This window comes from Bos mutus, chromosome 21 (genome assembly GCF_027580195.1).
Source record: "Bos mutus isolate GX-2022 chromosome 21, NWIPB_WYAK_1.1, whole genome shotgun sequence".
Lineage (NCBI taxonomy): Eukaryota > Metazoa > Chordata > Mammalia > Artiodactyla > Bovidae > Bos > Bos mutus.
In genome coordinates this window covers 11,033,835-11,052,749 of record NC_091637.1, presented here as the reverse complement: position 1 = coordinate 11,052,749, position 18,915 = coordinate 11,033,835, and the positions used below count along the sequence as shown (strand labels likewise).

The window sequence follows — 18,915 nt, the reverse complement described above, 5'->3', positions numbered from 1 at the left end:
GGACCAGTTTACTTTCGCATCAATAGTGCAGCAACTTCCCTTTCCTGCACACCCCCACCGACACTTAACCATTCTCACAGGTGTGAGCAGCTATCTCACTGTGGCTCTCATTCACATTTCCATGATGATTAGGAATTTTCAATGTATTTTCATGTATCTCTTGTCTGTTTGCCTGCATTCTTTAGAAAAACGTCTATCCAAGTCCTCTTCTCAATTTTTAAAATTTTTTTGTTATTGAGTTGTATGAGTTCCTTCCATGTTTAGGGTATTAACCTCTTATCTGATATATGAGATGCAGATTTTTTTTTTTTTTTTTGCCATTCAGTAGGTTGCTTGTTCACTCTGTTGATTGTTTATTTTGCTGTACAGAAACTTGTCAGTCTGATGTAGTTCCACGTGTATGTTTTTGCCTCTGTTGCTTGTTCTTCTGGCACTATATCTAAAAACTCATTGCCAGCATCAGTGTCAAAGAGCATCTCCATATTTTCATTTAGGGTTTTTATAGTTTCAGGTAGTATATTATAGGCTTTAATCCATTTCAAATTATTTTTTTAAAGTGATATAAGGTAGGGACCCAAGTTCACTCTTTGGCAGCTAAATATCTAGTTTTTTTTCCAGCATCACTTCTTGACTGTCTTTTCCCCTTTGAGTGTTCTTGGCTCCCTTTACAAATATTAATTGGCCCTGTATTTGTGAGTTTATTTCTGTGCTATCTATGATACTCCATGTGTGTGTTTTATGCCACTACCATTCTTTTGATTTCTATTGTTTTCTGGCATATTTGAAATTAGAGGGAGGGATGCCGCCAACTTTGCTCTTTTTTCCTCAAAAAGTTTTTGAGTATTCAGGGTCTTCTGTGGTTCCATATGAATCTTAGGATTGTTTTTTGTATTTCTGTGAAAAATGTCATTGGCGTTTTGATAGAGACTTTATTCAGTCTATCGGTGGCGTTGCGTAGTACAGCCCGTTTAACGACATTCTGCCTATACACCAGTGAGAAATATCTTTCCTTTGTTTCTTTTTTAACTTCTTTCATCAGTGTTGCAGTTTTCCATGTACAGGTCTTTCACCTCCTTAGTTAAATTTATCCCTAAGTATTTTATCACTTTTGATATGATTGTAAATTGTGTTCAGATATTTTATCGTTAGTGTGTAGTAGTGCAACTGATGTTTGAATGCTGATTTTGTATCTTTCAACTACTGAAATCATTTATTAGTTCTAAAAGCATTTGGTGAACTCTTTAGGGTTGCCACATCTGTAATATCATAACATCCACAAATAGAAACCATTTTATTTCTTCCTTTCTGATTTGGATGACTTTATTTTTTTTTCTTGCCTAAGTGCTCTGACTTGAATTTCTAGTACTATGTTGAATGGGAATGGTAAGAGCAGGCACCCATATCTTATTCTTACTTTTAGAGGAGACGCTTTCAGCTTTCCACCATTGATTTTGTTCGTTATGGGTTTGTCATATATAGCCTTTATATATATATTCATGTATAACTTTCCCGTTCACAATTTTTAAAAGCTTTTATCATAGAAGAGGGTTGAGTTTTGTCAAATGTTTTTTTGTACATCTGTTGAGAATATCATGTGATTTTTGTTCTTCATTCTATTAACGTGGTATATCACCCTTATTGATTTGCAAATATTGAACCAAACTGGCATCCCAGGGATCATTCTCATTTAACCATGGCATATGATCCTTTTAAAGTGCTGTTGAATTTGATTTGCTAGAATTTTGTTCAAAATATTTTTCATTTATATTCATTAGGGATTTTTGGCCTGTAGTTGTTTTTTTTTTTTTTTCTTATATGGTGCTTACCTGTCTTTACTGTCAGGGTAATGCTGGCCTCATAAAATGAATTCAGAAGTGTTCCAGTATCTTCAATTTTTTTTGTTAGGATTTGAGGAGTATTGATGTTAACTCTTCTTTAGAATAGAATTCACCAGGGAAACCGTCTGGTTCTGGACGATCCTTTCTTGATAGGATTTTAATTACTGCCTCCACCTCCTTGGTCTTTATTGGTCTTCTCAGATTTTCTGTTCCTTCTTGATTCAATCTTGGTAGATTGTGTATTATAGGGCTTTATTAATTTCTTCTAGGTTATCCAATTTTTGGCATAACATTGTTCATAATAACCTCTTTTGATGCTTTGTATTTCTGTGGTCAGTTGTATTCTCTCTTATTTTATTTATAATTTTATTTGAGCATTCTCTCTTTTTTCTTGGTTAGTCTAGCTAAAGATTAGTCAATTTTCTTTCAGTTCAGTTCAGTTCAGTCACTCAGTCATGTCTGACTCTTCACGACCCCATGAATCACAGCACGCCAGGCCTCCCTGTCCATCACCAACTCCCGGAGTTCACTCAGACTCACGTCCATTGAATCAGTGATGCCGTCCAGCCATCTCATCCTCTGTCGTCCCCTTCTCCTCCTGCCCCCAATCCTTCCCAGAACCAGAGTCTTTTCCAATGAGTCAACTCTTCCCATGAGGTGGCCAGAGTACTGGAGTTTCAGCTTTAGCATCATTCCTTCCAAAGAAATCCCAGGGCTGATCTCCTTCAGAATGGACTGGTTGGATCTCCTTGCAGTCCAAGGGATTCCCAAGAGTCTTCTCCAACACCACAGTTCAAAAGCATCAATTCTTCGGTGCTCAGCTTTCTTCACAGTCCAACTCTCACATCCATACATGACCACTGGAAAAACCATAGCCTTGACTAGACAGACCTTTGTTGGCAAAGTAATGTCTCTGCTTTTCAATATGCTATCTAGGTTGGTCATAACTTTCCTTCCAAGAAGTAAGTGTCTTTTAATTTCATGGCTGCAGTTACCATCTGCAGTGATTTTGGAATTTTCTTTACCTTTCAAAAAAACTAGTTTCCTTGATTTTTATCTATTGTCTTTCTTGTTTTCATTTCTTTATTTGTGCTTTTATCTTTTTATACCTTTCCTGTTGCTAATATTGGGCTTAGTTATTTCTCTATTTAATTTCTTGAAGTGTAAAAGTAGTTTGTATGAAAATTTTAAAGGTGTTTATATGAAATTTTTCTTTTTCTTAACGTAAGTATTTATTTATGTAAACTTTCCCCTAAATACGGTTCTGCTCTACCACATAAGTTTTCACATGTTTTTCATTTTTATGTGTGTCAAGAGACTTTCTGATTTTTCTTTTTGTTTCTTCATTGACCCATCAGCTGTTAAGAAGTGTGTAGATTAATTTACATGCATTTATGAATATTTCCGTTTTCCTTCTGGTTTTGATTTCTAGTTTCTTACTATTTTGGTCAGGATAGATCCTTAATTTTATTTCAATCATTTAAAATTTGTTAGTGCTTGTTTTGTGTTCCAAAATATGAGCTATACTGGATGATGCTCTGTGTGAGTTTGAGAAGAATGTGTGTTCTGGTGCTATTGGATGTAATGTGTTGCATGTGTCTATTAGGATGTAATGGGTTGCATATGTCTTTTAGGTACATTTGGTCTATAGTATTGTTCCAGCACTCTGTTTGCTTATTAATTTTCTGTCTGGATGATCTATCCAAAGTTGAAAGTGGGGTATTATAATCCCCTACTACTGCTGTAGTAATATTGTATTGAATTCTCCTACTATTATTGTAGAGACAGAAATACAAGAATGTGTCTCCTTTTGGTTCTGTTAATATTTGCTTTAGTTATTTAGGTGCTCCAATGTTGGGTCCATATACATTTATTATTGCTATCTGATTAATAGTTCTTAAATAACCTTACTTGCTAAATTAGAATACTGACAATCAATTGTGTGTCCCTTATTACTTATTTTTGTCGTTCTTTTTGTTACTGGACAAAATCTTAAATCTGAGTTACTAAATCCTAAATCTGAGTCCCACTGACCAAACACATGTTTACAGCCTTCCTGCTAAATGGTAGATGCCATGTTCTGAGCTGGAACCAAACTCAGGATTGAGCCAAGGACAGAGCCCCTGTCCCTATAGGTCAACTTCTTAAAGGCAAGGCAGACGATTTCTTTACTTCTCCCACCACTCTTCACTACTTGCCTAACTCATAGTGGGTGATTTAAAAAAAAATAAAAAGGTTAAAAAAAAAAAAAACCAAAGAATTGATGCTTTTGAACTGTGAGAAGACTTGAGAGTCCTTTGGACTGCAAGGAGATCAAACCAGTGTATCCTAAAGGAAATCAGTCCTGAATACTCATTGGAAGAACTGATGCTGAAGTTGGATCTCCACTACTTTGGCCACCTGATGGGAAGAACTGTCTCATTGGAAATGACCCTGATGCTAGGAAAGATAGAAGGCAGGAAGAGAAAGGGATGACAGAGGATGAGATGGTTGGATGGCATCACCGACTCAATGGACACGAGTTTGAGCAAGCTCTGGGAGTTGATGATGGACAGGGAAGCCTGGCATGCTGCAGTCTGTGGGGTTGCAAAGAGTTGGACATGACTGAGCGACTGAACTGAAAAAATAAAGCATCTTTTGAATGGGTTAACAAAAGGATCTGTGTCACCTTTTTATGCTTATATGATTACTATGGTTATCAATTCAGTAATCTGATCAACTACTTTTTTTTTAATGTCCTACTGGATAAGCAGTTACCTTTATAGGCATATGAGGTAGAAAAGAGGGAGGGGGAAGGAAAGAAGTGTCCTCTTTACCAGTTCTTGAGTTTGAACAAGTCATTTAATATCATATAAGAGAACAAACTGGCCTTACACGTCTCAAAAATGTCATCTTTGAGGGCTAAGACATGTGTGGAAACATATGCACGATGCCAGACACCCTTCAGCAGCATGCCCACGCACACCTTGCTTTAACCACCTTCCCATCTTCCCTTCCCACTTTCAGTTCAACAAAACCTCCCTCTCCCAAAACACACATATACAACTTTATTGAAAGAAGTTATACAGAACATGGCAGACAGATGATAGCTATTATTTTTGAGTAGTTCTGATTGTTCAGACCTTTCATAGTGTGGACAATGTAGTGTAGGCAACCATATGCCATGCTCTTCTACCTTATAAGACTTGGTTAGTATGAGATGGCTAAAGGAACTCTCTTGTATTTATAGTTTGGTAAGACTGTCTCTATACATAAAACGTTTAACCTGAATTGTTACAAATTAAGTGTATTATATAACCTTTCGATTCAAATAAATAATCAATATTTCTTCATGCCTAAATATGTTCTCTTTATCCCCTAATAAACTCCTCAGTCATTTCAGTTCAGTCACTCAGTCGTGTCCGACTCTTCGCGACCCTGTGGATTGCAGCATACCAGGCTTCCCTCTCCATCACCAACTCTCGGAGTTTACTCAAACTCATGTCCATTGAGTCGGTGATGCCATCCAACCATCTCATCTTCTGTTGTCCCCTTCTCCTCCCGCCTTCAATCAGGGTCTTTTCCAATGAGTCAGTTCACATCAGGTAGCCAAAGTACTGGAGCTTCAGCTTCAACATCAGTCCTTCCAATTAATATTCAGGACTGATTTCCTTTAGGATGAACTGGTTGGATCTCCTTGCAGTCCAAGGGACTCTCAAGAGTCTTCTCCAACACCACAGTTCAAAAGCATCAGTTCTTCAGCGCTCAGCTTTGTTTATGGTCCGCCTCTCACATCCATACATGACTACTGGAAAAACCGTAGCCTTGACTAGACAGACTTTTGTTGGCAGAGTAATGTCTCTGCTTTTTAATATGCTGTCTAGTTTGGCCATAACTCATAACATAAACTCCTACTTGTCTTTGAAAATTCATTGTGGGAAAATATTTGTAATGCTTTGAGACAAAATATTAATATTCTAGTATATGAAGAGTTCTTACAAATCAGTAAGAAATTCCATAGGAGAATGAGCAAATCATGATGAGTGAATTATCAGGAAAAAGACAATAAATGTATGAAACAGTAAAATAACATAATTTATAAAACAATATGTTTATGAAACAAGTCACCAGACAAAAGCAAATAAAGAAACATCAATTTTTGTTTCTCATTTTAACAATAATTACCAAGATATTAATAAGTAGAGTTTGGCAAGGATACATACTCCGTTACTGTTGAAAGAAATTGACAGGAAGTTTTGTACTCTCAAATGGAAATGGACCCAGCAACCTTACTTCTAGACATGTGCTGTAAAAAAGTACTACCATGGTCACAGAAACATTGTTCATGAGTATTTTCAAAGTAGATTTGTTAGTAATAGTAAAACACTACAAATAGTCTCAGTGTTCATGTAGTTGGTAAGTGATTATTCAAGTTTTGAAGTGGGCTTCCTTAGTGGTTTGGTGGTGAAGAATCCTTCTGCCGATGCAGGAGCTGCGTGTTCAGTCCTTGGATTGGAAAGATCCCCTGGAGGAGGAGATGGCAGCCCACTCCAGTGTTCTTGCCTGGGAAATCTCATGGACAGAGGAACCTGATGAGCTACGGTCTATCGGCTCACACAAGAGTCAGACATGACTTAGCAACTAAACAACAGCAACAAAGTTTGGATGTGTCTGTGCCGTAAGATTCTAGACACACCTTAAAAATGCCTAGCATGGAAGGATCTCCAAGATATGTCAAGTGAAAAAAAAGACAGAAGCCAACAAGTAATGCATGTATGCTTACACGCAAAAAAGACCATATATAAATGTGCCAAAGGAGCACTTGAGAGGATGCAAAGCAAACTGTGAAAAGGCGATATTTCTTGGTGGCAGGGGAGAAGGTGTTAATAAGGAGGCCATGAAAAGAGAAAGGAGAGTCTCACATAGGTGTTATCCTGATCATTTCAATCTTTTGAAGATAGAATCTATTTAGATATTTTATATTTAAAAACAAAGACAATAAGTTATTTCAATTCAACTTTATGAATCTTATTAAAGAGGTATATTATCTTCTTAATGATGTGTGGTAACTCTTTATATGTTCATATGTTCTCTTAATATAATGTATTAGTTTAATATATCAAATTCTTCCAAACAAGTACATTTCATGTACTATGAAAGTAGCTCAGAACTTTATTCTAATATTTTTAATATTTTATGGTTTCAAATGTATGTACTTCTCTGGTACATCTACAAAGATTTTTTTTTCCTGCTGTGAAATAGAGGTTTACTTTGAATTTTGTATTTTCTTAAGGCTCTAATTAATTATTCAATTCAAAAATTAAACAGTTTTCTTTTTCTTATTAATATAAAATATACGCAGAAGTGTTAGTCACTCAGTTTTGTGTGACTCTTTGCGACCCCATAGACTGTAGTTCTCCAGTCTCCTCTGCCCATGGAATTTTCCAGGCAAGAATACTGGAGTGGGTTGCCATTTCTTTCTCTAGGGGATCTTCCCAACCCAGGGATCAAACCAGGGTCATCTGGTTTGCAGGTAGGTTATTTATTGTCTGAGCCACTAGGGAAGCAGGTGAATATAAAATGTAAACTTCATCATAAATAAATGATCAAATGCACATGGGCCTTTTTATATATTTTTTTCTTCCATTGATATATATATATATAATATTGATATATATATATTATATTGATACTGATATATTCCATTGATATATCTATTGCTTATCCAGTACCACAGTTTTATTATAAGTTTGCAATATGGTTGGCAATCTAATAGAGTAAGGTTCCATTTATGCTCTTGTTTGCTAAACTTTCTTGACAATTTTTGTACATGTTCTTTTAGCATCAACATAACGTGTGCCATTAAATATTGTACTGCAATTTTGATTTGTATTATATTTAAACCATAGATACACTTAGAAAAATATATCTTCATAATAGTGAATTTTTGTATGTAACATACATCTCCACTTTTCATTTGATTAAATAGTGTTTTATGTTATCTGCTAAAGTTTCTATTTATTGTTTTGTTCACATAGGTACTTAATATTTCTAATTAGACTATTGGTTTCTCCCAAGTGTGCCTTGAGTAGGTCAACTCTCGGTTTGCGAAGCACTGAGATCTTTGAAATGCACGTTTGCATATTACATAAACATGTGTAACAGTATCACCAAGTTTCTTGCAAAAAACTATGCAAGTTCATGTGGGCTTTCCTGGTGGCTCAGATGTTAAAGAATCTGGGATACCTGGATTCAATCCCTGGGTTGGGAAGACCCCCTGGAGGAGGGCATGGCAACCCACTCCAGTATTCTTGCCTGGAGAATCCCCATGGACAGAGGAGCCTGGTGGGCTGCAGTCCATGGGGTCACGAAGAGTGGGACACAACCGAGAGACTAAGCACAAAGCACTCATGGAAGTTCATTTACTTATTTTAGTTTTTGAACTAATTTTTTGATTTTTCTCACAAGTCCTTTCTTCCTCTGCTTCATGGAGGGGAAAGGGTCCAAAAACGGAGAACAATCTAACAGCAAAAATGATCTCAATTTAACAGCATGGTTTGAAGAGATTTTAGACAATGTAATCTCCTTTAGATAAAATTTCCAGTCATTTGGAGGTACCCCATCCTCCTATCTCTTCTCTGAGTTGGTGTCTAAACATGTCTTCTGTTTTCACGGTTCAAGGAGAGATGGGTTCCCTGCGTCCTGAGGGCATCTCTGGCCTCTTTCACCACGTTGCTGCCCTGGGCTGCTTCCTGCAGAGGTGAGGCTCAGCATGAAGGCTACATGTGTTGTGTGCACCCTGTGTCTGATCTAACTTACAGTCTGTCTCATTCAGACTCGTCAAGCCCACTGGTGCTCCCCAGTCAGCCTCACACCATCCTTCTCACGGTGTGACTGGCTCCTCTGAGTTGCCAGCACATTATTCATCTGGCCCTGAGTCTGGTCTGCGCACCTGATGGCTTGTACTTCAGAGTTGCAGCATGGCCTTGGAGTCCCAGAGCACCACACAGCAGGCTGACTGTCCCTCAGTTTATCTCCGGGGGCGTGTGGGTGCTTCTCTAGATTAGGTCCATTCCAGGTGTGTGGGAAGGTAGGGTGGGAAAAGTAAACCGTGCCCTCCTCCTCTCTAACTCTGCTACCACCGAGTTCACTGTGAAATGACAGCCCTGAGATGCTGTGTGTGAAGGCTCTGAATAACCTCTCACCAGGTCCAGACACTGAGCTGGGAAAAGGACCTCCATCCTTGATATTCTGCTCAATTTATCATATAAACTTCCATTTCTGGCTTAAGTGTAAAGGCGTCTGGCAGGCTATAGTCCATGGGGTCACAAAGAGTCAGACGTGGACACGACTGATTGACTAACACTTTTACCATTGTTTTTTTTTGTTTTTTTTAGGAAAAGGAAGATTAGGATATCAATGCCCAATCCCCTTTCCTTCTGATCTCTCCTATCTTCCCTCCCTTGCCTTACAGGATCACACTTTTTTTTAATATCCCTCATGAAATTTTCTCCTCTATTCAGATTCCAGTCTCAGGGTTAAATCATAACCTTGAGAGGGGTGGAGGTAGGAGTAAGGGCAACCAGTGAAAATTCCAAAATATTTCACCAGATATGCATATTTACAGTACAATTCTATTTTACATTCAAAGAAGAAATTGCATTCAATTCTATAGCTCCCACAATAGGGAGAGGAGAGTGATTCTTCTTGTAAAAAGCCACGAACATACCATTTAGCGTTGTTTTCAATGTTCTCTCACTTCGTTAACACATGACCATAGTGCTAGTCATGTGATTACAAGGTACTCACAACACGGTAATTAAAGCATCTTACCCTTTTCTGAGTCTGGAGATTCTGAAGGGAGTCTAATTTTCATCTTGACTTCAAGTGCCATGGAGTGGTCAGGAATCGGGAAAGTTGGTTCTCCAGAGAGAATTGTTTTCCAAATGTCATCTGAACGTGAAAGGGAACAGAAAATTAATCACGACAGTGACATTTTTAAAAGGGAGCTACACAGAAAGTAGAGAAAGAACATGCACTGATGGTTTAATAAAACCATTGGGAAGCATGCGGGAGCCTCTGAAACTTTGGCTCAGAGCTGATGTTTCAAACGCGCAGTGACATACTGACAGATAAATAAGTGCAGGGATCGCTCAGTAAGAGTACAATTCATGTGTCTTCTCTGAGTATTCAGAGATCCCATACTGTGTATTGTTGGCAGTTTACAGGGAACAGGATCTAAATCTTCAAAGGAAAAAACAAAAGCTCCGAAGTCTACCTTTGAGTGCAGATGTTGAACAGATGTAAAACCTGCAACATGTTTTCAACCTTTTTAAGCTCATTCCCCTTTTCACCTTTTTCCCCCTTTTGGAAATAATATGTATAGCAGTAATTTGATTTCTGACCCAACAATCCTATCTATTGATTTGGGGCTTTTTTGTTTTGTTTCATTTGTGTTTTACATATGAAGTTGTTTTGCTGTGCTATGTTTATTCGCTCAGTCATGCCTGACTCTTTGTGACCCTACGGACAGTGGCCAGTCAGACTCCTCTGTCCATGAGATTTTTCAGGCAAGAATAATGGAGTGGATCACCATTTCTTTCTCCAGGGTATCTTCCCAACCCAGGAATCGAACCTGTGTCTCCTTCATTGTGGGTGGATTCTTTACCCACCGAGCCATCAGGGAAGCCCACACTGAAGCTCTTTCGGGCTTTCTGACTCTGCAGAGTAAGCCCACTGCCACAGTTCTTTTTTGTCCACAAGACCCCCACAGGAGTGTGAACCAGTGGCATGTGGTAAGGAGCCCTTGTCTGTGCCTTCCTATTTGGTGCAAGTCAGACTTCACTTGATGCTGATGTCTTTCTCAGGATAGGGTCAAGGAGTTCACTGAGGATGCCCTTAGTGAAAAATCTCATGCAGAAACTTCTACTAAGGGCGGCTGACACTCCAGTGTCACACTAGGCATCCGTGGATGAGTTTCTCTTAGTGCCTTTATGGATTCTACAGCATCTGGCATGCAAGCCACAATGCAGTTGCCTGAAACATGCAACCAAAGAGGACTCTACAAGAAAGAGCCAGAATCCCAGCTCCCAAACGTGGCAGAGAATTGAAAACAGTGGAGTGCATAAAAAACGTAGGTCTGGAACTACACCCCTATTCTGCCACTTTCGGTAAGTTACTTATTCCCTGAGATCTCAGTTTCCTTATCTGGGAAATGGGGAAAATACCCTCACACTATCAGGATTAAATGAGACAATATATACAAATCTTAGAGTTTGCAACGCATAATGTCTTGGAGCAACCCTGACATCTATTACTTACATGAACTGTCCAATTCTTCTTTGGACCTCAATTGAAACTTATGTATTTAGCAGATAAAAATCTAGAGTGCCTGGGTAAATTTTGAATTCAAGATAAATAAGAAATAATTTTTAGGGTAAAAAAGTCCAGGAAATATCAGGATATAACTTATGCTACAAAGTATTCATTGTTTATTTGAAATTGAAATTGAACTGGTCATCCTGAGTTTTATCTGGCAAACTTAGCATCAATCCCCTTGTCTGATAAAGGAGATATTGGTGTTTACTCATTTGTATTAGAGGGTGATGGTGAGGATGACATAAAAAATATACATGCAAAAGTTTTATAAATTGGAACATGTGATTCAGATATGTGGGAATGCTGTGATTATTAGTGTGGGTTTTGAAATCATCACCAGTTCAGGAACAGGTTGAAGGATGCAGAGTGGAAGTCAGTGAGAGGAGATACTGTAAGTTATAGACCAGTTAACCTGTTCACCTCTTCTCAGGGACCAAGAACCTCCGAGTTACTTGGTCCCTGAGAAGTTACCTTTTCTCATTAATATGCATGTGTGGATATCATTGGTAAGGACTTTTTGTACTTGGATTGAGAAGGAAGAAGAGGAGTATGAAGACGATTGTGCAGGAGACTGCCAACCTTTATACAGGGAGTGTTATTTCCTTTTTAATTAAATTTCTAGACATGCAATTTGCCTTTTCCGATGTATTACGTTTTTCATCAGCTTTTTCCTCGTAGAGTGGCAAATCACGAACAGCTTATTTCAAGAATAATCACAGAAGGGGCCGTTTGGGTGCCCACTCATGTCCAAGCTGCATTTTAAGCATAAAGACTCCTTGGATAGAAAATTCCAAGTGAAAAGTCAAGGTTCTAAAAATACTCAAAGAGATTTTAACTCTCCTGTGTCAGGTGCATTCAGGAAATGCAAGTACTCAAATGCTTTTATTTTCAAAGAAAAGAACATAAGGTCTTTTCCATCCCTTCTCATGGGCCAAAACTAGACCCCAGAACAAAATGCATTCTGATGTAACTTAGGCAATTTCTCAAGATATTATTTATGAAAGGAGAGAATGTGACTTGTACTGTTATAATGCCCAATTTACTACCTAATTCTGTCCTTTTGTAAAATGAATAACTCATAAGGCAAAAACTTAGTGAGATCAGTTATTTGGTAGGATGTAGTTAAAGGAAGTCTCAGTCATACAACTGAATGTTTATTTTTAAACCAGTTTTGCCAGCTTCCCATAGACAGTGCCTCAGAGCTAGGAGACAGATACACGAACTGAGTAACTAGAGCAACCAACTTGGCAATTTCATACAAGATAGAGAGAAATAAATCTCGGGGGACCCTTGGCCTTTGACTTTGGAATGCAAACGCTTTGGGAGAAAAGAAACGTATGGTGAGCATGTGCTCCAATGTCTGCAGACTACAGCCATGCAAGACCCATCCTTGAATGAAATTGCGAATTTCCCCATGAGGGGTTGGGGGGAGAGGGGTGGTTGATTTTCAGCTGGCAGGCACAACAGACAGGATAAGGCTCTTTGTGTTTAGACACTTGAGCCATCGCGTTTTATGGACACAAACTGAAGATAAGATCTACTGATGGAGTCTCCGGCCACAGCCTGAGACCAGCCCATCAATGTCAGGTTTCCTTAAGCACCTGATGCCGGCACTTTGCAGCACTTCCGGTGGCTAAAGGTTCTGGCAGGGTCAGTATGTCCAGTGAAGCTGAGAGTCTCATTTGCCATAAATGAAGAAGATGGGAAGTAAGCTGTGAGATTTTTAGACTAATATTTAGATCACTGCAATTTATCTCATCTTAAGGATCAAGCTGATTGAACGCGAGCCGAGTTTGAACTGGACTGTGTTTACAAGGCCTTCTTCCTCTGGGCTAGATGTTTAAAGAAAGGAGAAAAGCGAGAGCTGGGATTTCCGGCTAACCTCGGAACCCAAACTGGCCAATCCCAATAACAATAATAGCAAGAATAAACAAGCAGGAATATTGCAATGTGCTCTCTCCCGTGCTGAGAAAAATTAATTTCCTATTTGTGTTCCATTCACATAAATACTCATAATGATGTATTTAAATCCAGAGTCTGTTAAATCCTAGACCCACAGTACCTGAGCCAACAGCGAGAGTCTTGCATTTAATCGGTTACTGTAATAAACATATAAAATGTGTTTTTTTTTTTTTTCATGAGAGGACAGAGCAGTGGCTACATAAAAGGACATCAAATGACACATCCTCCATCTCCTAGCAAATAAAAAAGCCATCAGCTCATAACAAGGCGGTGATAAAAGGTGCTGAGGCCAGTAAGATTAAGACTTTGTAATAAGGTTCGGGCGCCAAAACTGACAGCCATTTTCTTTTATATTTATCATGTCCTCACATTGGGGTGAGAAGCCATGGCTGTCCCATTGCTGGCTAGAATTTATAGCAGCTCCATTATTAGGAGATTGCAGTGAAATGGGGTAGAGGTATGGTTTTCTGAGAACGTTACGATAGCCTCCTACATTATACACTTGACAGGTTTGTCAGCTCTTAGTAACAAGCCTTGTAAAGTACTTTAATATCATTAGCACTATTTTCTTAATGTGTCTATTCTCCTTGCAGCCTGAAAATATCATATATCATGGGCTGGAGGGTAGCCTGAACTGCTATCTCCCCTTTTCTGGCTTCTTAAATGTGATTTTATAGTAACACATAGAGTTGATATTTTAATCAGAATAATGCAGCCATTTTCCTTTATTGATTATCAAGTAAATACGTATAAATATGTAGTTAGGGGTGGGCAACCCTTTTAAGGGATATTGAAAACATATAATGAATGGCTTTCTAGGGTAATCTTGCTGCCTGCTTACTTCCGCTATGCTATATGCTTGGAGGTTTTCCATTCTGTTCTCCTTGCCCAAAGATCTCTGGAGTTCACATGCAGGAAAGAGGGACGAGGGTCAGAACTGAAACTCTGGAGGAATGTCCCAGGTAGATAAGTCCTAAATTAGATGTTTTTGTAATTTCTGTACATACATGTCTTTCTTTTAGCAAACTACAATATGCATGTGTGCATGCTCAGTCGCTTCAGTCATGTCCGACTCTTTGCAACTCTATGGACTGTAGCCTGCCAGGGTTTTCTGTCCATGGGATTCTCCAAACAAGAATAGTGTGGGTTGCCATGCCCTCCTCCAGGGTATTTTCCCAATCCAAGGATTGAACCCACATCTCCTGCATTGCAGGTGGATTCCTTACCCACTGAGCCACCTGGGAAGCCCCAAGTTACAATATATTCTGTAGTTAATGGTGCATTTCAAAAGGACCCACATTTGTTTTGAAGTACACAAATTCTGTAAGGCTTTTTCTTCCTTTACACGATGAGATATTTGACTTACCTATGCCTATCTATAATACTAATGTAAACCTAGAGACTCAACACTTGAAAGAGTTTTATATGTTTTAAATATCAAAAATAAACATGTATTGCTTGGTGAATGTAATAAAATTATAAACTTGATTTAGATCTCGTGTTTAAACAGGACATACATCTTAATAGGGGTCGTGTCTGTTCTTCACATTGTAAATTTCCTCATATGTGGCCTTGATCATAAAATTTTAATTATTGTCAACAGTAGCCTTAAATTGGTACCAAAACTAAGGCTGGACACAAATAACACACTAAAAGGGAATTTTATTATCTCCAGTAGAACCTCAGATTGTTCCATGACTTAAGGTTAAAGTCAAATACACAGTTCAGTTCTGTGCCAGGGCTAAGAAGAAAACATCAACCTTGTGTGTGCAGTACCGATATCATGTAATTTATTACACATTGCCCCACATGTGTACTCAACTAGTTACTGAATCTGTGCCCTACCTCCCTACCACGACTACCTCAAATGAAAAATGAAGGATATATACAATGGGATACCTGATCTAAATAGTCACTCAGTTGTGTCTGAATCTGTACCCCGTGGACTGTAGCCTGCCAGGCTTCTCTGTCCATGGAATTCTCCAGGTAAGAATATGGAGTAAGTAGCCATTTCCTTCTCCAGTGGGTCTTCCTGACCCAGAGATTGAACCCTGATCTCCTGCACTGCAGACAACTTCTTTACCAGTTCCCTGGTGGCTGAGATGGTAGAGAATCTGCCTGCAGTGCAGGAGAAGAGGCAAGGAGTTGCAAAGACTCAGACACAACTGAGCAACTTTCGCTTTCATATGCAATAGAATACTATTCAGCAATAAAAAATAACATTAATGCCATTTGCAGCAACATGGATGCAATTGGAGATTATCTGTGAAGTAAATCAGGAAGAGGAAGACAAATATTATATGATATCATTTTTACAGGTAATCTAAAATAGGTACAAATGAACCTACCAATGAAGCAGAAACAGAGTCACAGAAATAGAGAAGAGACGTGTGCTTGCCAAGGGGAGGGGCTTGGGGGAGAAATGGAGTGGAAAGTTGGGTTTAACAGATGTAAACTTTTATTGATAAAATGAATAGACAACAAGATCCTACTGTTCAGCACAGAGAACAATATTCAGTATTCTATGATAAACCAAAATGGAAAAGAATATAAAAAAGAATGTATATATGTGTATAACTTACTTTGTTACATAGCAATAATTAATCAACATTGTGAATCAAATATACTTCAATTAAAAATTTTTTAATGTAACAAAAAAAGAAGACATGAAGGAATCTGTGAGTATTTTCCTTTCAGTCAAAATCATTGCACCTAGTTCCGAGCCTGGCCCGTAGTAGGTAATCGAAATGTATTGATTGGAAGAATGTGAAATGAATCTATAACTTCTTCCACCTTACACTGAGGTTTGTGGCCCAAGGCCATCAACATGGGCTACTTGCAAGAAAAAAAAAATTTGTATCAGATGGAGAGGAGCTATAGCAACTGGATCTGAGATTAATTTAGTCCATGCTTTTCTTTATTAACTTATGTAATTGCTTCTGCATTTATGCAAATCCATACTCAGATGCTCTCAGACAACAGCACTACACATTGGCAAATAGATACTACTGGACAATCCAAAATTCTTGTTAACAAATTATATGAGTGAATCTAAATTTTTTATGGTTAACCATTCAAAAATGTATTTTGAGAATAAACAATCCAAGAAGATTTATACTTTTATCTCCATCTCCACTATGGCTTTTATGTCCTAAGGTTATACAGATATTCCAAGATATACTGTACTTCACAAAGTGAGATGACTAGATGAAATTTTAGTTTAATACTTTTGCTTCATTTTGATTAGAAGTGCCTCCCTAAATGCTATATTCCCAATGCATTTGCCTACTTTAGGTGAGAAGGAGACAATTCATACTTTGGACGGTCTCTCTACTCACCTGAACAAGAAGATGGGGCAGGGTCAACCCAATATTTTTGTCTATTTTTATAGTCAGTTTAATAATTGCCTGTGATGGATTAATTATATAGTAACTACTGCTGATTTTTCTTAGAAAGGAAATGATTAAATCATATATTTTTCAGTGGGGTCTGGTCACCACATGAGGACCTAACCTAACCTTTTTTAAGTATTTTATGCCTCTTCATCTGAAGGAAAACCATTAAGTTGATGTGCTGAGAAATTGCCCTGTGAAAATGCTATTGTTCATACATTCTCGTTAACATGAATATGATTTTAATATCTGTTGATATGTGACAATTCCCCATCAGTCACATGACTGGTCATAAAATCATTTAGTCTATTAATTGTTAGAAATCATTAAGAATTAGACTCATTTAAGTCTGCTCATTTACTAAGCTTACAGCATTTGATTATATCAGAGAAAATATCTTTTGATAAAGTCTTTATGTGTAAAATAGCAGAGCAATTAGTCAAAATCATTGACTAAGGATTTATGGCCAGTGATGTATAGGAGTGCCGAAGAACTGAGGCCTTTGAATTGTGGTGCTAGAGAAATCTCTTGAGAGTCCCTTGGAGAGCAAGATCAAACTTTAGTCAATCCTAAAGGAAATCTCAACATTCAGAAAACTAAGATCATGGCATCTGGTCCCATCATTTCATGGGATATAGATGGGGAAACAGTGGAAACAGTGTCAGACTTTATTTTTGGGGCTCCAAAATCACTGCTGATGGTGACTGCAGCCATGAAATTAAAAGACGCTTACTCCTTGGAAGGAAAGTTATGACCAACCTAGATGGTATATTCAAAAGCAGAGACATTACTTTGCCAACAAAGATCCGTCTAGTCAAGGCTATGGTATTTCCAGTCGTCACATATGGATGTGAGAGTTGGACTGTGAAGAAAGCTGAGTGCTGAAGAATCAATGCTTTTGAACTGTGGTGTTGGAGAGGACTCTTGAGCGTCCCTTGGACTGCAAGGAGATCCAACCAGTCCATTCTAAAGGAGATCAGTCCTGGGATTTCTTTGGAAGGAGTGATGCTAAAGCTGAAACTCCAATACTTTGGCCACCTCATGCAAAGAGTTGACTCATTGGAAAAGACTCTGATGCTGGGAGGGATTGGGAGCAGGAGAAGGGGATGACAGAGGATGAGATGGCTGGATGGCATCACCGACTCGATGGATGTGAGTTTGAGTGAACTCCGGGAGTTGGTGATGGACAGGGAGGCCTGCTGCTTCAATTCATGGGATCACAAAGAGCTGGACACGACTGAGCGACTGAACTGAACTGAACTGAAAGGAAATCAACTCTGAATATTCATTGGAAGAACGAATGCTGAAGCTCAATACTTTGGCCTCCTGATGTGAAGAGCCAGCTCATTGGAGAAGATCCTGATGCTGGGAAAGATTGGAGGTGGAAGGAGAAGGGGTGACAAAGGGTGAAATGGTTGGATGGTCTCATCAACTCAATGGACATGAGTCTGAGCCAACTCCAGGAGATAGTGAAGGTTAGGGAAGCCTGGTGTGCTACAGTCCATGGGGTCACAAGGAGTCAGACACAACTTAGCAACTGAACAACAAATTCATGTATCTAAACAGTTCTGTAGCTTCTCTGTACTCATGTGTTAACATTATAATACTTACGCCTGAAAGGAAATTTCAGCATCACCTGGATGGTCTTTCTGAATCACTAAAACAGGAAACTGGATTCAAATTTTATTGTTTGAGTTCTCCTTTCCTTGATACACACACTGTACACGTGTTGTCCCGTTTCTTTTTCCCCAAGTTCAAATGAAGCATGCAGGAGGGAAAGGTGGGCTCTGCTGTTTTTCTTTATCTCTGTCTCCATCTTTGAGGTTCTAAAGACTGTATGACATTTCATTTGTTCGGATTGTTCTGGGCAGAGTCCTTGCCAAGCATCTTGACTCAGTTTTTAGTATTCCACAGCAAACACTATTATTGAGTTAATTAGCCAAGAACACATTAGTTGAAATGCTATTATAAGACTAAGACAGCGGATTGTAAAATCAAGATGATACCCTCATGATTCAATATCCCTAGACTGAATCACATTTCAGTGAATATATTCTTTATTTTGACTTGGTGAATTGATGTTTCATTCATTGTTGAATGGAGAAAATATCGAAGTCACCATTTTGGACAATGTTTTGACATTATCAGGTAATGTGGAAATATGTGTACCTTCCAACATTATTATTTGATTTCTAGATGTATACCTGCAGAAATACCTGTGCCTAGCCAAACTAGCCTAAAACTGGAAACAACCCAAATTTCATCAGTGGTAGAATTAAAAAAAGTGACATGCTCATACAAGGGCAACTATACACTGAATAAAAAGGAATGAACAGCTATGTGTATGACCATCAATGAACATCAAA

General features: G+C 38.4%; 1 long non-coding RNA gene across 4 annotated transcripts in view; it reads left to right on the top strand.

Moving 5' to 3' along the window:
• Nucleotides 1-18,915, top strand: part of LOC138984330 (uncharacterized) — a 176,888-nt gene that overhangs the window by 15,641 nt on the left and 142,332 nt on the right. Inside the window, exons 2-3 of one of the 4 annotated variants that reach the window (XR_011461562.1) lie at nucleotides 8,499-8,577; nucleotides 10,426-10,987. The exons of the other annotated variants lie outside the window; for them this stretch is intronic. This is a non-coding gene — a long non-coding RNA (uncharacterized lncRNA). The remainder of the gene's footprint in view (nucleotides 1-8,498; nucleotides 8,578-10,425; nucleotides 10,988-18,915) is intronic. 4 annotated transcript variants of the gene reach the window in all.